Source organism: Tinamus guttatus, unplaced genomic scaffold, assembly GCF_059628265.1.
Source record: "Tinamus guttatus ecotype Peru unplaced genomic scaffold, ASM5962826v1 Tinamus_guttatus_pri_ptg000058l, whole genome shotgun sequence".
Taxonomy (NCBI): domain Eukaryota; kingdom Metazoa; phylum Chordata; class Aves; order Tinamiformes; family Tinamidae; genus Tinamus; species Tinamus guttatus.
This window is the reverse complement of record NW_028288592.1, coordinates 1,316,949-1,341,082: the sequence shown is the minus strand read 5'-3', so window position 1 is coordinate 1,341,082 and position 24,134 is coordinate 1,316,949.

Below are 24,134 nucleotides of genomic sequence, written 5' to 3'. Positions count from 1 at the left end.
AGGTGGGTTTAGAAGATCTCCAGAGAAGGAGACTCCACAGCCTCTCTGGGCAGCCTATTCCAGGGCTCTGTCACCCTCACAGTAGAGAAGTTCTTCCTCACATGGCGGTGGAACTTCCTGTGTTTCAAGTTGTACCCATTACCCCTTGTCCTGTCACTGGCCACCACCGAGAAGAGTTTGGCCCCATGCTCCCTATATTCACCCCTCAAATACTTACATATGTTGATCAGATCTCCTATCAATCTTCTCTAGGCTAAAGAATTCATGAGTAATACTCTTGTTCTCTGTGATATCTTGTGCCAATAAGGTCCACAGCCTAATTAAAGATATTGAAAAGGAAATTCCTTTTCTTAATAAAAAAATTTGTTTTTCATGTAGCGAACACTTGCTTTTGTGTTATTAAAAGGATTGAAACGAAGTGGCTGATATAATTTCACTCTAATGTTAATTTACCTGGCTTTATCATGTCCCTTCTCATTCATCTCCATTCTAAGGTAAATCATTCCAGTATTTTCACTTTAAAATGATACTGCTATTTTGCCATAGTTTTCTTTCAATTTCTATAATCTGATAATAAATTTTAACTTTTATGGATTATGAAAAGTAATCATCATTTTAAATGATTGTCTGCATTATATGAAATTATTTTTATTTATTTTTTGTAATAAAAGATTAAAGATTTGATCTGCTACTTTTAATAACAGGGGTTAACCAAGCATCTGCAAAAAATCTGTAGCATTAAAGGAGTTGTCCTGTAATCAGTGGGATGAACTCCCACTGTCAAGTTTACAGCTATGTTCTTTAAAGCTTGATGTACTAATTCTTTAGGTAACCAAGTCAAACATGCATGCAATGCCGTCTCAGACACATGGAGGTCAAAATGGCTTCTGTGCTGTCTTTCCAGAAGTGCATGAGACCTTGGAGATGCTTCAGATTACCTTTTGTCTTTAAGTACCTAAATATATAAAATTGAAGTCTGTATTCAGTCTCTCACATCTAATCCCATCCACTGTAATTATAGACACTGCTTAGGAAATCCAATTTTGTCAGTATGTGAAGTCGGTTCCTGTTTGGAGTGTGTGTACACAACGGATAATTTTGAGGCATAAAAGCACGACTGTGTGATGCAGAAACAACACTCTTGTGGAGCACTGGAGTTGGATCAGAACATCTTGTCTCTGGGTCCACCTTGGGGGATTGCTTGATTTCTTGTGTTGAATTTTTACACAAAGAACCCAAATATTTTAATTTCCTCTGATCATAGGGGGACTAACTAACTACTACTGTGATTAGAAACTGTTTCCAGCAGCTTTATGTCTAGGATAAAATTTCCTATTTTTCCTCATCAGCATCTCATCAGCATTTCCTTTTTTTTTTTTTTTTTTTTTTTGTAAAACAAGGAGAAGAAAATGCCAATCAAAATCAAAATAGGAAAACAACATATCTCATCTTGTCATTTTCCATATTGTGCAGTCATACTTTTCACATGGTTTATTTAGTGCCTCTGTTTGTTGTCTTGCTCTGCTTAGGACCGCATGGGGCTGCTGGAGTCCGATCAGGGAGATAAGAGTCCAGGAGACCTCACAGCTTCGCAAATAACACCATCACCTGGCTTAAACCAGAGTTATGAGCTTCCTTGTGACATAAATCAGGAGAGAGGATAAGAGCAAGGGATCTGCATTTCTTCTGTGGATGGTCCAACTTGCAACATGTTGGCATTGAGAAAACTCTTTGCACTGGCATGTGTTCAGCAGACTTAAAGCGTTAGCACTTTGCTGGTACTCTGATTGATCAATTTGATGCATGAACACAGGACTTTTCTCTTCGTACATTAAAATATCTGCAGTGGGTCATACTGTTGACAAGTATATCCTACTTCCTTACTTATCAGGGGATCATTCTCAGAGAGAGACACACCTGAGGCAGTCGGGAGACTACAACACCTTCTTCCCAGGAGCTTCATGTATGGATGAGTAAATCTTAGAACACCTTAAGAAGACTTCCACCGTTATGCTATGATTGGGTTACTTGTAAGCTGCAGGGGCACACAGTAATTAGGCTGGAAAGAGTTTACGTTGCTTCACCCAGACTCCTGTTTATATCTATTTTCTTTGCCTCCACCTGCCTTTTTCTTGGGTTTATTTTTCTTGTTTCTTTATGGCTAGGTTTCCCACTCTGTATTGGATTTCATCCAAAGCATGTTTTATAGGCTGGGAAGAACTTTTCCCCGCATTACAGACTGGCACCTAGTGGGTGCATGACATTTGCCATCCTAGAAGCACAGAGGAAGCCTAACGAAAAAGGGCATGTTTAATCTATGGGAAATTACTGCAATCATATAGTTGAAGTTCATGAGAAGCTAATTGAAGTAGTTATAATTAATGATGCTTCCCTCATAAACAGTTTGCTTCCTTTTATGTAGATGACTGTGTTTTTAATTTTCTTTAAATTGCTTTCTGATAGCTTCTGGCTATCAACTTTTATTTCACTTAGCTGTTTCAAAATTATAGTTGTCCATTTCTTTCATCACCTGTATGGCTTTTGTTGCTGAAATCACTGTTAGAAAGTTTCAGAAACCTACTGTTATAGTGTATATCAATTTCTATAAAGATGTTCATAGAGTATGGGCCTTCCGATGGTTTTTGAAAGACCCTTTCTAAGGCCTCTCTCATTTCTACTAAAATGGAGTCTGTCACCTTGGCTTACTTGGTTCCTCTTGACTTTTAATGGGATTTAGCTTTTGTCCTATTGCTAAAGCCCCAAAGTGAAGTGCAAGTGGATTGCTTTGTGTTCAGTCACCATCCTTTGACCCTTTTGGCTTGAGTAACCCTACCACAAGTTAAAATTTCCCAACAACGCAGCTCCTGAGGTCATTAGTACACCAAAAATCTGCCTATGGCATCAACATGTTCTTCTTGTGCAGGAGGATACGTGAGAGTATTCAGTCTTATGCTGTCCTTCTACTGTTGAGGGTTATCCATTTACAAGACATTTCAAGAAGTTTAAAAAATATTTAGACATCCTTTATTGTTTACTGATGTTTTTGTTATTGTCACTATTTTTTTTTGTGCCAAACAAAAAGAAAGCATGAGCAAAAGCAATAAAATCATATTCATATGTTGGACATATGAAAGACATTGGATGTGCTTTATCAAAGGTTATAGCATGGAAACTATCAAAACTTCCATTGTCTACACTCCAGGTAGATAGTTTTTGTATTTACGGATTGAATGTGATTTTTTAAATGTTTCTATAAAAGATTAGTGTACAGAATCTCCCCAGTAATTTTTTTTTTAGTGAGGAGATATATTGTATGAGCAATAAGTTACCATATTTACAAGTTAGATTTGCACAATTTAATATGCATTTATAACCAGAAGATCCTGTAAGAATTCTGCTCTTGTTTTCCATAACTCTTAGTTTTATGTCACTAAGATCGTTAACTTCATAACATGAATTCCACATGTTGAAAGGGTTGGAAAAAATATACTATGGTAAATCTGATGATAGGAAAAATGTGATACAGTTAATCCATAGAACTTCTTTTACTTTCATCTTTTATACAGAGGAAAAGTCTAGTAACACTCAAAAGTGATTTTGCCAGATGCTGTTTTTATTGCTATTCATATTGCTGTTCCAGGGAACTGGTGCATATTTCTAGGAAGTACTTATTACTAGTTACAAAGAAACATTTTTCAGGATTTGAGTATTGATTCTATAGGGAAAAAAAGCACCAGCAGTTCTGATACAATTAATCCCCTGTTTCTAGCAGCAGAGAAATTGTGTGCTAGCAAATATCATTTGCCTCCTGCTCAGCGTCCATCCTTGTGCAGATGGCTTTTGTCTCCTAAGTAATTGTTCAAAGTACATTTGTTTGACTTTTTCCTGGGTAATCATCTTTAGAAAGTTATTACTGTTGATACTTCTTACCTCTAACACTTCTGTATTTGTTGGCTTGTCCTTATATCTTGTTTTTTTTTGCTTTATTTGTATGCTCATATCCACATACTGCTAGTAATGCTGCTGTGTCCAATCAGAGGAAAGGGATGTCATGGCCTTTTGAACACTTTCCTGTTGCAGTCAGCATGTGGAAGGTTTTGCTGACAAAAATACAGACTACGCCTGTCTGAACAAAATAGTTCAACTCACTGATGAACATGTGGCTTCCCTTTTCTGGTCAGATCCTTTGAATGGGAGAGGTAAGGACAACTTCCATAGGACTTGTTCTGGAGAAGGGTCAACATAACATGGTACACAGGTATATTCTTGTCTTTTTTGAGCTCTGAACAAATGCCTTCACCAGAGTCTCTTATCTCCTTGGCTCCTCACCATACCCTAACAGGCAAAATATGGCTTTTCACAAAAACCCAGAACAGGACTTTGTGGAAGACTGCACATGATTTTTGCTTCTGTTCTGGAAAAGATGTCAGATGCCTACATTTTTCATCAAAATTTTTAAAAAGCAGTTTTTCTTCTGGAAACCTGCTGCTTCTGGAAAAAAAATTATTTGTTTCCGAGCAGGTGGACTTTATATGACAATAGTTGAAAATACACAGGTTTTGAAAAATCGCAAAAGCCTTGCATGATATTAGAGCCATCTGCAAATGGAAAATACACAGGTCTGTACCTTTTCAATTAATCCATTTTCTTAAGGAAAAAAAATCTGCAAAGTACAGATTTTGAGGTTTTTGAAACTCGCTGTGAAAATTTTGCACAGCCCTATGTAATAGTAACTTTCACTTGACACAGTCCAGTTGTTCTGGTTCTTTATTTCAGGCTTCTTTATTACATGCACCTGTTTCAACTAACTTGTAGCTGTTTCTGAAACTCCTGATTGGCCTGTGGCCAGGAAGCACTGTGTGTTCCCACAGTTAATATGATCTAGGTCTTTAGAGGATTCATGGGGATGTGTGTAATATGAAAGTCCAGACAGATAAAAGCTTTCCTCTTACTTCTGTTCAACAATAGCTGTGCCTGTTCCCTATTTCTGGTCTTGCTACAGAAAATCTGGGAGAAGAGGTTGTGCCTTTTGGATGTCTCCTGTTTAGGCTGAGCTTCAAGTTCACAAGTTCAGGGGAGTTTTGCACGGTTTTGGATTTCATTACGACCAGTTCATGCAACCCTGGATTAATCCTGTCTGTCCAGTTCCATAGTAAAAACGTGGGCCTCTAATGACATCAACAAATAAAAATAACCAGCTAATGTAACAATAAGTACATTATGCAGTTGAATATAAATATAAGGATGCATTTTCCCTTTGTACATTCATTTGGTTCTGGGAGAGATTCGATAAAATAAAGCTTTTAGTAAGTGAAAGTGATATATTCTCCTATTTCAGAAAAAAATGAGGCTTTCTGTGAGAGTGCTCTGTTGGGCTGAAATGAGGAATATGATGATAAACTCTCTGGAGAAAGGTTTGCTCACTGAGCTTCAAAGTACTCGCTGCCCACAGCTGGTTATCGAATTTTTGTTTGCAACAGCTACATGCAAAACCACTCCTTCTCCACTAGCAGAAACACACAGCTGTCTTTAAAACATATAAAAAAGGGTAAATCTCATTAAGTAATAAAATTCATTTTTTAAGTTTCATCACAATTGCTTTTTTTCGCTGCAAAACTTCAAGAATCTGTTTTATCACTTCCTTTTTTAATAAAAGAGACAAGAAGAGCACATTTTTCATGTGGCTTGATAATATTTGTCAGAAAATTTACCTCATTAGAAGATAGTCCCACAGTTTATATATATATACTTAGAGGATTTGCACTTTAATTTCCATCAATCGAGAAGTCAGGAAGAAACGGATAGACTTTTAACTGTAAGCATGAAGGAAAGCACTTAACAGGGTATTTTTTCCATTCTGCAGCACTGTGGTTGTATGAAAGCAAAATGTGATACTTGATGAGATCAGAAAATCAGAACCAGAATCAATAATCCTGCAGTTGTTTTCAGGAGGGTCACTTTAAGGAAACAGCAGCTAATTGTGATTTAATGGAGTAAAGGAGAAACACTGCGCTGTACCTATGAGAAGAATTTATTTGAATGTTATTAAGTACACTTTACTAATCAGTTGGAAAAAACAGGTAAACTCTTTCTAAGCTCAAGTGTTGAAACATTGCTAAATGTTATAAAATACTTGCTTAGGAGAAAAAAAAATCAAAAAATTTTCTCTGAAATGTATAGAGTAAATTCACTTACTAAAGTCTATGCATAACCAGGATTCTGTAAGACCAGAATTTGCGGGAGAAGGGAGAGGAAGAGAGCAAAAATTTCCAGAAGTGATTTTTTTTTTATCTGATTCTGTGACAAGCTCTACCCAGAAATCAAGCTAGTGAGAAAGAGCTGTATTTTGAACTGTGATCAACCTGAGAAGTTTCTGCTCAGACTGCTGGAAATATATGATTCACTTAGGGTATAATTGGTCTTTGTCAGACGTGGCCTTCTCAGCAGTCTCCTTTCTGGAGGTTACCTTCTCCTTGCAGAGCTGGTGGAACAGGGTTTGCTTTCCTTCCTGTTCTGGTAACAGTTTACAATGTTTTAAATTGGAAGGTGGGTTTTATATTAGGATGCTGAAAAGTGAAGTGACTGCGGTGTCTCGGTCTGCCAACTCTGGCTGCAGGAGACTAATAACAGCTTCAGGGTAGAGCATCTTTTCAGTGAGTCACGGCTTTTACAGGATTCGCAAGACTAGCCAAACCAGCCAGTGGACTACTACTACTGGTGGTCAGTGGTTTCTGCCCAAGATTTGCTATGATTTGGGGACCTTCAATTTTGTTCCAGGCTGTGGGTAGCAATGTGTGCAATGATATCTGTGAGCAGATTTTCCTGCCCCATCCTTTCCAGTCTCTCTCTCCTCATGATCCTTCTATCCTCACAGTAATTTTTTATGACAGTTCCTTATGCCCTGCTTAGATAGATTTGATCTCTCCTCCCACGGTCTCCCTGCCTTAATTCTTGTCTTATCTTTCTCTTCCTCTTCTTACATTCTCACCCCTTTTTCTGTTTCTTTTCCCAAGCCGAAGCATTTGTTTTTCCAGCCAGAACTTCTTTTGTCAGCCCATCCTGATTCTTTGACATGTCTGAGGTTCTCTGTGACCCCTTTTTCTCAGCACCTTTATCACTTTCCCTTGGTCTCCTGATGTCTCCATGGAGACTTGCATGCACCTTAGTGTTGGCACCCAGTCAGTCCCAGAACTTCTTTAAAATCATCTCCCTCTTTTAGATGTCTCTTTGCAGTCTTCCCTAGTGATTCCATCTTTTCATCACTGTCTTAACTGATCACTAGGTCCAAGTGACCGCATTTTTCTCCCCAGTTTCCCAATCTAACCTCTACCCAACCAACCTGTTTCCGCAAACAAGCCTAACAGTTCCAATCTGTTTCTCCATGCTCTTTTGCAAGATTTCCCTTTCTGTCTGCATTTTAATTGTGCTCCTATCTCCACAGTGGGAACCAGAATCTTCCTGCTTTTGTTCTCAGTGCCCTGGAGTAACCAAGGCATCCTTTTTAAGGGAAATCCAAATTCATCCTAGAAGCTGTGAAGATATGGTATTCTGACCATCTCCTTGCATCTCTTACAGGCACAGAAATGATGAAGGCAAAAGATTATTGGTCTGTGAGGATGAAACATATGCAGTGCAGTCAATACCAGTTCCTATGGGTGGGTCAGCCAGGCTGTTTTATCTGCTGAACTCTGGCAATATCTACAGGGAAAATGCAAACTGTTTTCTCCCCACAGATTTTAATCTGATTGCATTATAGATGGATCCTCATGCAAAGGCTGTAATTTAAGCAGCCTGTTTCAGATATCTGACATCTTCCAAAAGAAGAAAAAAAAAGTCAAGAATGATTTTTACTTTGAATTTCTTTCAATATTTTTAATAATGGATTATATAGACAAAATTAAAAAAAAAAACAGTAATAGCAAAATCCAAAAACTAGGAAAGTATCAAATAAGCTTTTTAGAACAGCTCACAGCAGGCACTTATGATGCTTATAAGCCCCTAGGTATTTTTTTTATCCGCTAAAAGCACAGTAATCAATCAGAAATGTGAACAATCTCTGATGTTATGTTATCAGCTACCATAGTATGACTAAATTATAAGTGCTGATCCTTCCAGGTATGCAAAATGTAGTTGTTTACTTCTTTATATGCCTTGGAAGTGCTTGGAAGGTATACATTGATTTTATAAAACTCTGACTATTTATAATAAATTTAATTCTCCCTAAAGATATTTGATCTCTGTGATTAGTCCCTATTTCTTTCAGTGCTCTGTACTGCAGTGACTCAGGGAAGGTCAGTTCCTTCAGACATGAAGACCTGACCTATGCCAAATCCTGTCATAGAGGGATATGAGCAGAACATGGAGGCAACCTCCCATTGAGATGCCAGAACTGAAAGTTTGAACATCCATGAAAAATACTTTTATAGAAGCTCCTGGAAGAGGTTCGGCTATTCATTACATTTTTAGTCACTCTGAATTATTAACATTTTGCTGGTAGTATCTGGAAGCTATCCTCATCTTATCTTTATTGCTTGTAAAAAGAGAATAGAATATCTAAGACTTTTTAAATTTTCTTTTTTTTTTTTTTTCCCCTGAAGGGATAAGTGCACTTTGTACTTCAAAGTCTACTTTAGAGGTTGCTGATTGCCAGGTTAGCTGTTACACTATCTTCTTTCTACTGTGGGAGCCTAGGCTTGTCAGGAGCAGTATGTTTGTGTAGAACTTGGTCTCACTCTTTTGCATCATACAGAGCTTCTTTTTCACCTAATGCAAAATGATTTAATAATAATAATGGAAGATAAGCCTTTAAAAATCTACTCATCACTGAGAGACCTTTGACTTTTAGTGGTCCATATTTAAGAGCAGTCTGAAAAACTTGCTGTTGCTTTTGACAGCTTTTTAGAAGCTGGTCTTTGACATGGGATGTTGAAGAAATGCAAGAACTGTAGGTTCTTTTTTTCCCAAATTTATTTGAGAATCATACTTACTTGTTTGTTTGCTTGTTTATTTGCCATCCCCTAGTGGTTTTTTCTTCAGAGAAGTTGTTGGAAGCTCAGTATTAGACGGCTTCATAAGGAAAGGGAATGTGGATGTTTTTTACCTATATTTACTGAAAGGATACTGGGCAAGGTTACTTCAGTGCCTACACACAAGTTCATGTGACTAATCACAGATGGTGTTGAATTTGGTGCCTAAATATTTCTCCTATTTATCACATTAGTGAAGTATCTTAACTTGAAAGAATTAAGAACCAATACAGACTTAAGATTTAATATGTTCCTCATCTATGCAGAGAACTATGCCCTTTGTTTTATTTTCTTTTAAGATATTATTAGCCTGTGGTACTTGATATTATAATGTTACATATATTTAGCACCTCCAAAAGATGATGAGATGCCTAGATTGAAATGTGCAGAAAATAATATTTACATAAAATGCAAAGTGTTTTTGATAATAACAGGTCAGGAAAGAGTTTAAATATAAATGGTTGTTTTGCTAGCAGAAATAACAGCCTTTTAAAAGTAGGATTTTTGCTCCAGAAGATCAGGCAAAATTTGTATTCCAGATCTCTAGTGATCTAATAGCATAGGCCTTGATTCAGGTAAGTATTTAGGGTTTTCTTCCAGCTATGTCTCTCCTCCTCAGTTTTCCGTGATCATTTCTCTGCCTCCAGCTCCCATTCCCAGGAAAGTAGCACAATCTGCAGTACTATTTAAGTTACATAAGACAGAAAGATACTGCACAGAAGTATAGAAAACTATAGAAAACTCTAAAGCTCTAATCAATGTAGTATAAGCAGTATAGTAACAAATTATTTTACATATTAAGAAAAAAAATCAGTAGTGCACTTTATGGAGAAGTAGACCATTCTTAAGACTTCCAGCTTTTTAGGCATCGAGAAAATAACCTAGGTGTCATAGTAGATCACTTTCATGCACAGTGTGAAATATCTGCCTCTCTTAAGTAAAAGCAGAAGAAGCTGGGACAATATGATGAAAAATTGGCATAGAAAGAATTTAGGAACTAGAATGTGCCAAATTGCTAAACAGATAGATGATTGGCTTGTAATCTCACTTAACTTCACTTATCAAAAGGTTATGCCATTGATTGTAAACTACTTGTACCGTTCCAGTAACTGCTTGTTGGAATGGTGGCTTGAAATGTGTGCTTTTTTGTTGTTGTTGTTGTTGTTTGTTTGTTTGTTTTGTATCCAGGAACTGTTTAAGGTAAAATAAAACACAAATAGTAATACGTAAACAGGAGCGAGGTAACTCATCCCATAAACTTTATTTTCCAAACAAGAGTGTTCCAGTGTTGAGCTCTTTCCTCTCTTTCCTGTTTTTGTCCTCATGGCTTGGACTCTCCTGGGAGTATAGACCTTCTTTAGGATTTGAAAGATGCTCTCATATTCTTTCACAATGTTAGGGTGCCTGGAGAATAGCTAATTTGAAATGTCACTAGCTGAAGATTTTTCATTTTCTTGAGATGTTTTTCAAGCCACTAGAATATTATGTATACCAATTCTTCCTTCTGCATGTCTATTTTTGTATCCCAGTTTGGAATAGGTGCCTAAGTGTTTCACCAGGATATACTCCTGTCTTTCTGGGTGATAAGAGGGGCTTGAGGCACATTCTACTCTTGCCCTACTCAGTCCCAGTAATCAGTGCTGACTCTTATGAACATCTGGTCCTTTCAAAATCTATGGACTGGAGACTCTATGGTACCTTATTCCCTGGGCTGATTTCCATTTTGAGTGCTGGGTGGCTAGATTTTGGGCTCATGATATTCAGGATCCTTTACCTCATTACAGCTAAACTTCCATGCAAGGAAATATTCAATTTATAGGCAGTGAATTATACCTCTGCTTTATACAACTCAATTTTCTCTTGCACTTGCAAGAATTCATAAATAATCTGCAATTAAACCTTCCTCTTAGTTCCAAACAATAAATCCACATGAGGTTTGGAATTTTTTTTTTCAACTAAACAAATACGATGTGAAGATTTTGCTAAAAAGAGCAAGGTACACAGAGCCTTTTCTTGTTCATGCAAACTTAAAATGTTATGTGGTCATGAAAATCAGAAAGAAAGCTTCTTTTCCTCTGTTGGACCCTCCAACATGCTCAGAGATCTCAGTGTCATGGAGTATACATAATTAATCAACAACCACTCTCTGAGTACTTTTTCAGCATGTTTACCAATGGAAGTCTGCAACCTGCTACTAAGCAATTTCTCATTGCAAGGTCAGGGATCAAATAACAGACTCCTTAAATGATCCAATGACAGATTAGATAAAAAGTGGAAGATTTGCCCCAAAAGGACATACTACCTCTGCTCTCTGTATCTGTAGCTTTGACAATAAAATAGCTACCCATTTTATGAGGAAAGGATAAAAAAAAGACATTATGATGAAAAGAAAAAAATGTTAGATAATCACTTGTTAGGCAAGACCACTCTTTGAACAGGTATCCTATCAATTTTATATAGAAGTAATGTGCAAGTATTTGTTTTTAATATATGTGATCAGTTGGTGATATTCTTCTCTCTTTTTGCATAGGTATCATCTGTTTGTTTATTAAAAACACAGCCATATAAAATGAAAATTCTTTATGTTGATAAAGAATTGTGTTGACAGTGGGTTTTATCATGCATCCTACAACCTCGACACTGCCTGAGGTCAGCCCTCAGGCAGCTGTCTGAGGGGTAAGCCCTCTCTGTAGAGGATGTCCTCTCTCTTTACCCCAGTGTCTCCTGAGCCTGGCTTGAAAGAGGTTGACAAAGGCAGTCTTGTCCGTGATGGACAGGCAGATGATGCAACTCTGAGCCAACACTTTTGATGATTTTCATGAGGCCTGGGATTTCCTGCACTGAGCTGACATGATGCAAGTTCTGCAAACCAGCCTGTGCCTGAATGGAGAACCAATCATCCGCGTCTTTGTGCCCCTTAGTTCTATTAAAGAAAATAGTAAATAATTCATATCTGCCCTGTTCTCTATAATATTTATGATGCCTCTTTTAGTCATCTCTGTTCTCAGCTAAATGAACTACTCAGTTTAATCTTTCCTTACCTAAAAGCTATTCCATAGCTGTGATTATTTTTGCCATTCGTTCGTATACTTTTGCTAGTTCTGCTATAGCATTTTAGAAACAAACAAGCAGAATTGGACATTTTTATATTCAGATGGGTCTATGATGTAAATTTATACCACAGCCTAAGTATGCTTTTGTTCCATTGCTTAATGTTTTTTTTTTCTCCTAACATTCTGTTTGCATTTAAACAGCTACTTAGCTTTTAACTATTTTTCAGAGAGCTGTCTGTAACAACTCCTCTACCCCTTTCCTGGGCAGTTTAAAACCCATTAAAGTGTGTATAATCAGGTTTATTTTTTCTCTTATTTAGACTAAATTTCACCTGCCATCTTATTACCAAATAACTCAGTTATCATATGACCCTGCTACATTTCTATTCAGTCAGCTTTGACTGCCCACAGTATTTTTGTGTCATTGACATCCTCTGTCATGACGAAATTCACCCATTTTTTGTGTCAATTTTGAATATATTGAAAAGAACATGCATGTCACTGAGGGACTCAGTTAGCAGCCTTCCTCTGCTGTGGAAGTTGATCATATACTTACACCATGACTTTCCAAATTTCGGAGCAGTTAGCTTTCCATCAGAGGCCCTCCTCTCCTGGAGTGCCTCAGGAAAAATAGGCATTCAGATGGGCACTTGGGTAAAGATGAAATTGTCTGAAGGTTTAAACGGTCAAGTCTCCCATCATCAACCGGCTAAAAACTTTGGAGACTTTTCGCTTCTTCTCTGGCAACAATGAGAGCCTTGGGGGCATCTTCTGTGCCCTCAATCATGTAAACACCATTTCTGTGGTGGTCGTTTTCTTCATCAACAACTTTCAAGCAGAAAATATATGTATATATTCTGGGGACACAAAGAGCCATCTCCCAGCGCACCTTGCCAAAGGTCTGAAGAAGAAATGAAGTATAAGAATTTGCACTTATATGCATATGTATGTTTTTTTCTTAACTCTTTTTTTTTTCCAGGATACATCAACTTTAGCTTATTCCTAAAGTCAGACTCTTTAATTTGTGGAAGCTGGCATAAATGACAATCTACCCTAGAATTTGCAGTATTTGCTTCTTGCAGAATAGGGTCCATAAGAAATAGGGAAGACTTTATTTTAAGAACATTTAAAGTTAAAGGTTCTTCATTACCAGAATGTAATCAGAATAAACTATATTCTTCCCGGAATATACACATGGTAGATAAAGTCTTTCCTGAAAAAAATATTCTAAAATAATTATTACCAAAAGTGTAATTTTATGCTTTCTTAGAACACAAGAGTGCTGGAAAGAAACCAGTTTATGTATTTAGATATTTTGCATGCACGGCAAAGCTGATTTTTGATTTATTAAAGTATAAATTTATTAATCTTGAGCACTAACTTCTGAGGAGGTAAGAACTTTCTCTGCTTTTATAACTTAACTAAATTTGGGGTCGCTCAGCAATTTGCAGATTTGGATTCCAGTTATATAGGGTATTACGTAGCCAGCTACTGAGCTGAAAAGACCTGTTTAGCTGAAAGACTGAAAGAAAAGACTGGTTTAGTGTATGCCAAAGAGGTAAAATGAGGAGAGGCATTTGGGAAGAGATTGCAGATGAGTATAATTAGGTGAAATATCAGGAAAACACTTTCTAATCATGGGGATTATTAACCTACAGAACAGTCTCCCAAGGGAACCATTTCAGCTGCAAAAGAATCTACTAGCTGAAATGCAGGTTTTCATCTTTGCCTTCCCTATGAATCATATTCCTTGCCTTTCATAATACACTCTTTGCAGCATATGCATTTTTTGTTTAAAATATGTATGTATTTTTATCCCTCTGCCCCTGCAAAGCACATAGTAATTACAATATTTAATTTTCATTCACTGCGGCTGGGGTAAGCTCAGAGCTGCTTGTCCTTAATCAGGAAGACGTTTAGATGTGACTTCTCACTCTTGGACCTAGCCCTGTTATTCCATGTTGAAAGCAGCAGTCTGCATGGAAGTAGACTTCCTCCATAGTGACTGTTAAGAGGACTGACCTCTGATATTGCATTCTTGCTAATAAATTAAGGAAACTGGGGGCTCTGAATTGCAGTCACACATACTGTTACATTCAGAGAACGACTCTGATCACAGTTTTTTCTTGAGGTAACTGGCATTCTTCAACCCAACTTCTGGGTGCAAGTTTGAGAATTAGCAACCCCACAATAGGTGAGATTTAAGGAGTAAGAAAGAGAGATGATTAATATAGCTGTGGGCTGTTCCATGTTAGTTGACCTCAGAGCTGGGGATACACACAAATTGCTCAGTTAGCTTTTAAAAATTAACATCAGCAGTTCAATTTCACAACCTTTTTAGTGTACAAAAAATGTTTATTTGCTATCCATTCCCTCAAGGAAATTTTGTTTTCTTGGCTATTGAAGGTAGTACCTGGAAAAAAGATTACTCTCCACTAAAACTCTGCACCCTATTTCAATACTAAGTAAATTTTCAGGGATGGAATTTTTATATTGCTGACCTGTTTTCTCATCATCCAGTTGATGAGTTTCAAAAATTGCCAAACCATAAGACTTTTCATTAATGGACTACTAAATCTTAAATGGAACATGTATGACAAAACACATAATGGTTATTGAGTCTAACTATATTAATTTGCAAAGAAATGCAACAACCTTTCCTATTCCTTTTTTTTTTTTTCTTAACTATTTTGATTATCTGCTTGTATTTTCACCATCATTTATTTACTTTTTTTTTTTCGGACAGTTTTCCATCTCTGGGTATTTCAAGGCTCAGAGCCAACAGCGAGTATTGAATTATTTTTGGTGCATCCTAACAACTGTCAGTGCATGCACAGATTGACAAAGACATGTGTTGATTTGTCTGCAGGAAGGATTTTATTCAGATTTTGTCCTCTCTATTTTTTTTCTTTTTGAGTCTTATCATTCCTTTCTCTTTTTCCTTATGGAAATAGTCTCTTTTGTGGTTTGCCCTTCCCTTCTTCTATGAGTTCTGTTCACTCTTTTCCCTGTTATTACCCATATCCTGAAAGTCCAAGAATACAAACACTCTCTTGTAATGAAGGAATCATCTTCTATAAATTTAGTATTGATGATTATCAGTGTGATTATCCTAGTATGAGGACTTCCTGATCAAATGCAGTTATCTATAGAGCAAAGCAGTTGTGAAGACCCCTTTTATGTCAACAAAGTAAAACAGTACATCATTCTTTTCATTCCATAGAAGGTATCTAAAGTAGGTTAGATTAATTGTGTCCAGAAAGTGCTTATTTGTCTCGTCATTATAAATGTTAGTGAATTAAGGAGCAAGAGCTCCTTGATAGTATTCTCATGTTTCTCTCTCTCCTTTTTTTTTTTTTTTTTTTTTTTTAAACTTATTTTAAGAGAATCTCATTTGGACATTTATCAGGATAGGATAAGTTGTCGTGCTAGGATCAATGCCCAATTCATTGCCCATCAGTGAAGTCCAGGCAGTATAAAGATGACTAGAGTTAGATGAGATCCACCCCCAGTGTACCTGTGATTCACATCCAGTGTTCAGGATGCAGGATTCATATTTTCCATGGCAAGAGATGAGAGACTCCACAGCAGAGTCTCAGTCCTTCATGTTTTTCACAGACTACTGCTTTGAACACATCCACTGACTCCAGCTGCCAAGGACTAATGGCCTGTCCCATTAATTTCATTGGATCTGTTCAGCTTTAGCTATGAGTTTTTTCAGGCCAAGTAGCTGTTATGAAAACCATTAAATCTTGAGTTTAAGTGTTGCAAGTTTTGGTAAACTTTGTCTCAATGACAATTTACCACTGCTGTTAAAAGCTATGCTTTGTTTCAAGACTATATCTTGTCAACCTTCCACTTACTTTCATATAGTGTATGCTACACTGGAAACCCCTTTGATTTCACCTAAACTCATTACTTCTTTAATAATAATATGCATTTTCCAATTCTTCCTTCCCCAGAATTTGTCTCATCTCCCGTGTGCGTTCTCTTCAGTGTAGCAACACATCCTCTAGCTGTAGGTGCTGGATCTGTATTCAGTGTTGCCTTAATAGTTGTACCAGAGGTACCATGATTCCCTTACATGAATTTCCTATTTCCCTGTTCATAAATTCTAGAATCACACTGAGTCTTTTTAATAAAGGAAAAATAACATGAACTTAATGGTCATTTTTCTTTCCTGTCTGAATCCTGTCAGGAGCCTTTCCTAGACTGAGCAGTGACTGCAACAATTCCTCATCCTCAAAATGTGGCCCGTGTTGTAATCCCTTTATATATACAAAATACTGTATTGTCCCCATTTGCTGCTCTCACCATTTTTTTTTCACCTGAAAACTTCATTAGCAATCATTTAATGCTTTTTTATAAATGCCTATAAAATATTTAATGACAGAATACTGAGTGAAATTTCATTAAAAAAAAAAAATCTACTTTCTACTGACTGTCCATAATACCACATTTAACTGTGGAAGAAATTATGGCAAACTTTACCTATTGGCAGAAACTTCCAACTATTTTAGACAATGACTTCAGAAAACTTGAGCCTACATGAAGTAAACACCAAGTAATTAATACTAACCATCCAATTAACACAGGTATCTTTTTTCCTTCATTTGATTGATAGTCTAATTTTATCTGTAATTTGACATATAAAAATGATGATACATCTGAATGACTAAAGCATAAATTATACTCATTTAAAGAACTTTTATCTGTTAAGTCATCTCATGACTGCTGCATGTTTTATGCTGTCTGGATTAGAGAGTAACTATTCTACAGCATCTTCTGCAGTAAGCACAGAGTAAAATGATGCAGCAGGAAAAGAAAAGTCCTGCCAACATATAGATGCTGATAGTGGTGGAAATCATCACTGCAGCCAAGTAGACTCCTCTTGAGAAAACCAAGAAAGACCAAAAATATTTCTGAACAAAGCCCCAAGGCCTTGTTGTGAAATATTTTGTTTGAAAAAAAAGCCTGTTTCCTGACACTACTGCATTTTCCCACATAATAGCATTTGGTTGCAAGTACAAGCTAAGGAATGGGTACAAGCTCTGAAGTGGGTAAATAAAAGACAGAATTTATAGGCAGAAGGTTGATGTGCTGAGTAAAAGGTTCCATTTTTATGTAACTGCATTTAAAAGAGTGGAGATGAACTGTAAATTTTGCATATGCTGCTACCCATAAAGCTTGATAGAATACATACAGCGAAAGCAATTCATTTACTTTTGGTTCACATGTAAACCTCTCTCTATTAGGAATTCCAAACCGTTGCCTCTTTCCTTAAGTGATTGGTCTCTGTTCTCCTCCTCTCTAAAGGTATAGACATAGTATACACTACACAACAGCACTCGCACAACATGCACATTCTCTTAAAATGATGTTACTTTTCTGTGATGGCATCCAGAAACAAATTTACCATATTGGAAATCTTATAGGATGCCTACTTTGATCTAACTACTCTGTACTAAACATTACCAAAAAAAAAAAAAAAGCCTTTCTAGTTCAGAATATAATCCTCCAAGTGTGCAAACAAAACAACACAGAACACAAGTCCCATAAACAAAACATTAAAAAAGTACCCTTTTGCTAGAAGATCATATGAATCATTCGTTTGGAAGCTCCTAGGGATTTCCACAGTATAAATACTGTGGTTTTAGTCTAAACGTAAAGTAAGTAAGAAATTCGAGTGATGCCAAACTTGACTACAAAAGATCTCTTCTTCTTGGAAAAATAATTATTCACATTTACTATCTCTCCTTTCTCAAAAGAGGAAGCAAAAGCAAACAAACAAACAAACAAAAACCTTGTGAGAAGTCCAAGGCAGAATGCCAAAGACAGCATTCAAAATTAGAATTGGTAAAAAATGAGAGGGACTGGATTTGTACAAGTAGAGACTTAGCAGTATGACAGGTCACCCTAAAGGCACATGTGCCTCTTTTTTGTCTAAATATAGAAAAGGACTAAGGAAAGAAATTGTGGTCTTGTGGGTTGAGTATTGACCTGGGTTTGGTTCCTTTTCTGCTTCCAGTCTTACTTTGAAGAAATTGCTAAGGGTCAGACCACATTTGATGTTAATGCAGCACAGTCAATAAAGTCATGCTGCTTTAATCCTTCTGAAAATCCAGTTGGTAATATTTCTGTGCCTCAGTTCCTTATTGTGAAATTATAGTTAATGCTGTTTCCTTTCTCCTGCCATTTCTCATTCTTGCCTATTCACACACACAACCACACAAAACCTATGTTACTTAATTGTCTTAAAATATGCCTGTTGCACACAGAATGAGCTCTGGGCATTCTCATGTCCATATAGTAAAATGAGGGAGTGTGTTTGAGGAGCTGCTGTTTCTTTACTTTCCTGGCAGTGCTCAGGCTAGCAATGCTAGGCTAGCGCATATATGGGAATACATTATGCCTTCACTTAGCAGATTTAGCCTAAATCCTGAAAGTCATGGGATTTTACTAGAGAATTTTTACTCTCTCATCTCCCATAGCGTGGACTCTGCATCCAGATGCTTTACACAGTCACGGTTTGCAGTTCTGAGGGTAGTGGGTGGTACTTGCTTTCATCTGGGCCTCGCTCAGGTTTCTAGATAACCACTGTGGGGTTGTGGACTGATGTGTCTCCAGTCGTGTTGTAATTCAACATCCAGGGTTTTTGCTGTTGTTTTCTTCAGTGAAGTAAAGGCTGGTTATACTCTAATCAAATGATGCAGAAGCAGGGCCATCTGCTATGAATGTATTGGTGATATAAGCAAACCCAGAAATCGTTAGGCTCTGCCTTCGTGTTAGATTAATGCAGTATCCAGACTAGTTCCTGTAAAACCTCCTGTAGATCCAATCCTACCGCTAATTTAAGCTGCCAATCATTGCACAAATATCCCACTGGATTTACGTAGGTTAGAACTGTTTCTATACATTTTTAAGATAAGACCAACAATGCAGAATTTCTATCCTCTGTAGTGTTTCAAGTTTGTCACATCCCCATTGGATACACCATGAGAACAGTCCCCTCACAATATTTAGTTTGACATGTGGCTAGAGAGTGGCTGTGCAAAGGTAATGTAAATGAGATGCAGAGTTTTATTAGGAGAGTTTAATCAATGTATTTGATTTGCAGAAGAAAAATTACCACTCTGTCTAGGCAAAACAGATGAAGACAAAAGGCGGAGAAATGTATTCAAAGAGTTCCTAGGAGATTAGAGTAGTTTTCCTTAGTTAAAACTTTGCAGCATTTTAAAGCACAAAAATATAGATATTTTTTCTAAATATAATTTCATAGGATACAACATAGAAAAATATCTCTTCTGAAAAATAAAGATTTTACAGTTACCAACCTGTTTTTAGTTTTTTTTTTTTTTTTTTTTTTTTTTTTTGTGGTGGTTGTGGTGGGGTTTTGGGGGGCTTTTTGTTTGTTTTTTCTTACTGCAATAGTTTGAAAGTTCCTCACCTAGGAAATGCACAGTGATACATAAACTTAGTTAATCTATAATAAGTAACAGATGAACATATAGAAAAAAACAGATCTGTTCATTAGAAATAATAATAAAAAATACCATACTGCAACACGCAGTCAGCTGTGCCAGTAATTTTGACATTCCTTTGCAAATTAGCCAGGCTTTGTGAGTACAGGTCTACTTTACTGCACAGGGGGGCTTTCAGCTTTTGGAATCTGGCAGAGGTTCAAGATCAAAGTGTCGCTTTGAACCCACTTGTTAGCCATGAAAAATAAACACAATTCACCTTGCAATAAAAAGCATCAGTGAAGAAAGAAATTTTTAAAAAGCTTCCAATGCAAATTCAGCACTTAAGCTATAGTTATTAAATTAGTTTAAGAAGAAAATGGGGTGGAAATGATCTACAAGTAAAAATCTTATACAACCAAAGTGAACTAACTTTTTTTTTTTTTTTTTCTATGATCATAGTTGCAGACAACACTTTAAAGCACAAAGAGCATCCTGATGTTGCCATAAAAAGTTCCCTGGCTAATTATTTGCCAGTACAACTGTTCACTTCCTGTGGTGGATTTATGCTAAATCCTGTTATTAGTCTTGTTCTGCAATTGCCATTGTCTGTGACTGGAAGCAAGGCTCAAAGGCTACAGTCAGCCTTTTATTACAAAACATGTGAATGGAGATTTGACCCAATGTTCAACCACTTCCCCTTTTGGTTTTATGTAAGCTGCTGAGCCTTTCCCTATAAATCACTATGTAGAAATGAACTTTTACTCCTTTTCTTCCCCTCTTGCAACTCTGTAGGGTTTTCTTTTCCCCTCCCAATAACTTTCTTAAAAAAAAAAAAAAAAAAAAAAAAAAAAGAAGAAGAAGAAGAAAAAAAAGCTTTTCAAACCCTTTAATTACAGACTATCACCAAAGACTCCTACACCACGGGGAAGCATAAAAGATGCTTTAAGTCTTGAGAATAGTGCAATAGTTGATTTTTTGTGTTTAAAAAATAAACAAATAACCCCTCCCCCCAGTATAATTATACTTTGTCTGAAGTATAATAAACAATACATACAGTTTACTGGTAGGCAACACTTAAAAATAGTTATTGTGTAAATGAAAGATTTACTATCATGTCCAGCCTGACCTTGCATTTCTCTGGAATATTTTATCCTTTAAGTGATTTAGCCATTTTTTTCTTACTTTTTTGTTTGTTTGTTTATTTTGTTATTGAACAACAAAAGATTGCTAATGTAATTTTGTAGAGAAAGAAGAGTGAAAACCATCTGAAATGCTGAATTATTTCTAAGAAGCGTAGTCATTACAGAGGACCTAGTCATGCAGTCATTAGACTGAATAAAATTTTCATTAGACTGGTAGAGTCAAACACTGAGTAAGGGCAAAAGGAAATTTACTTGGATAATAGGGTCCAAGTTACATACCTGTTTTTGCTGGCACTTGAGTCAGAACATACCTGATTTTTTGTTTGTTTTAAATTTAAATTAAATTATTTATATTAAATAACCTTTAGGACCTAAAACTGATTATTAAAATATTCTTTGTAATCTCTTTCCTCCTCATAGCAATATAAATTGGAAGAGTTGAACTCAAACTAGTGTGGTTGAAATCCCGTTTTTTTCCTCTAAAACTCACAGAGATTTTCCAGTGACTGCAAAAATAATAATTATAACAGGGAAAGGAAAGGAAAGGAAAGGAAAGGAAAGGAAAGGAAAGGAAAGGAAAGGAAAGGAAAGGAAAGGAAAGGAAAGGAAAGGAAAGGAAAGGAAAGGAAAGGAAAGGAAAGGAAAGGAAAGGAAAGGAAAGGAAAGGAAAGGAAAGGAAAAAGAATCGAGCTTTTAAGTGAAATAGAAGGGAATGAAAAGAATTATGAGACCAGGTCTTTTCACATTTCCAAAGGAGAAAGATAATTCATCTAATAATATCTTAAAAAGCTTATTTACTGTTCTGATAATTGATTGCTAACAAATAACACTATAATAGATTTTAAAGTGAAAGATTGGGATTTCAATTATGATTATCCGTTGGAAAACCATTAATAGCATCTCTGTAGATTAAAATAGAAAAAGTGGCAGGCATGAAGTGCCTTCCTCCATCTCATTCCCACTACTACATTTAGAGAGAGACAGATCTGTTGTTTAGAGAAAGTGAGAATGAAGAATAGCCAAAATAGCTTCCAGATCTCATTTTCAGATCTGAAGCAAGTGCCCCTGTCCCTCTCACACTAAAAGTTACATCTTTATGAAAGTCACAGGATGGACTAATCTTGTTCACACAGCTGACCCATCTTCCCCTAGACTGGCAGCTAGTTCAGACCACCGCCCAAATGTAAAACACCCTGGAAGCAAAGAGTTCAAATCACTAAGAATGGTGTCCTTGAATGGTTTATTAATGTTTGGCCGCTACCTGGATTAACAGTTAATTTGTCATGTTAACACACTCATGCATCCTGTTGGGACAAATCCTGTCTTCCCTGAGCGAAATAGCTGGACTGTCACTGGGGACATTTCACAGACAGTGAGACAGCTTGCTTTCTCTTTTCTTTTTTCTTAATTATTTTCCCTCCAATGCCACAAGTAGTGAAGATGCTGTAGCTATTGCCACTATGACAGCATCCTCATTAGTTTTACTGTTGGCAGAATCCCTTCCTCCTGGAGGAGGAGTAGGATTTTTCCCTTTATAGGATATGTTTTTAAACTGTTCATGCGTTAAGAGCTTCCTCCCCGCACCGCCCCTCCTCCTTTTTTGGCTTTATTTGCTTCCTTTCTAAAGCATCTTTTATCCATAGCATTTCAGCTATTTGTAAAGAAACAATGCCCAAATCACGAATTATATTGCACAAATGGCTGATCTAATTTGAGGAGAATGTATTTAAGGAGAATATTTTACATATGACCTTTTTGAGGAAGTCACAATTTTGTCGTGTAATCTGAAGTGCCCATCATAATTTCTATAGGCTTTGTTGACATCTCCTGCTGAGTATGGAGCTGATCAGCTCCTAACTTCCTGGGAAAGCGCTCTGTTAACAAGGCTGCCCCTATTCCATCATGTTAGCAAATGTTTCTGCTTTCTGGGCTGAATCTCCTCACGCTGAAGACAACAGCAACAGCCTCGGTTGACATCAGCAGGACGAGGATCTGCACGCCTTTGTCTGTGAAGCTCAGAAAGAGTCTGTACCTCCTATTTTCCGGAAGAAATTAGGCTCTGTATGATCTGACAGTTGTGTGAATTTGGTAAATCTGACAAATTTGTTTTGCTGCTGTATTAGCAAAATGCAACATGTATTTGCAACCAGATTAGTTTACCTATTTTAGATTAATAAATGGATGTCGATCCGCTGTGCAAAGTGAAGTTTGGTTCTGAATGAACAATATCTGTCACACAATCATTTAAGTTTTTCTAAATGTGTGAGGTGCTGAATTTTTGTGTGTATAGACACTAAGAAAAGGTTCCCCTTGCAAATTAATTAATTCTACAAGTGTATTCTTTCCTTGGATTTATTATTTTGTTCTGCAAGTTCATTGTGATTATTTATAATACTAAAAAAATAAAATGAGTCTTCATTCGGTATGAAGTTGTTTTGAGAGGCCATCATGTTTTCAGCACGAACAAGACCACATATAATAGCAGCTATTAAAAAATCAAAATTTGCCCACAGTTACTGCACAGTAGGTGTCTCAAAATATTTTGAAAGAAGTGTCATATATAGTGCCAAATAATAATTGTGATGACATTGATGACACTTTAAAAGAAAACTGTGTAATATGGAATTTACACTCTCCAAGTGTTACTTGTGAGTGAATAAAGGAGTCTGCCAATAGCTACTCCACAGAAAAGGATGATAGGAGTGGTTCTTACCAGTGCTGTTCATGATAAGATTGCCTCTTCTACAGACAGACATTTGACATGTTGCAAATGCAACCAGATGTGAAAGAGAAAGATGGAATTTGATGGGCCATCTCACACTGTGCAGTTGTACACCTTGTGTAGATGACTTGTTTCCTCTAGAGAAGATGGATATCAAGTCTAAGTTGCATGTATGAAATGCTATTGCAAAACTAAGCATTAGTTTCACTATTTAAAATCCATCATCTGGGTACTGTTTAGATAAGATTTCATGCAATGCCATGGGGAGCAATTCGTGAACATAGTGTCATGTCTTATGTGTGTGTGGGACCTACCTGAAAAATAAGCCAATAGAGCTAAGGTAACGCTGGTGGTAGGACTGATTTTTTGCTGAAATGCATCATCACAAAAATCATAACAAAAGCCTTTACCAGAAAACAAAACGGATGTTAAAGATAGCAAAGCAAGGTTATATCTTTCCATTGTACAATATCTTTCCTTGTATTATAGTTTTCCATTCAGAAAGAGAAAGTGATTGATATTCTTACTAAACATAAATTAAAAGTAATGAATGAGGAGAATAATAAGACAATTTGCATCAATAATGAAGAGTCAAATAAGGTTCCAGATAATTATTTAAATTTGAAACTCTTGAATGATTAGATGAACTTGGCAAAACTAGTACAACAATAGAATATCACAGTAGAAAGATCAACAGCTGAAATGAACAGTCTAAGCTATCTTTACAT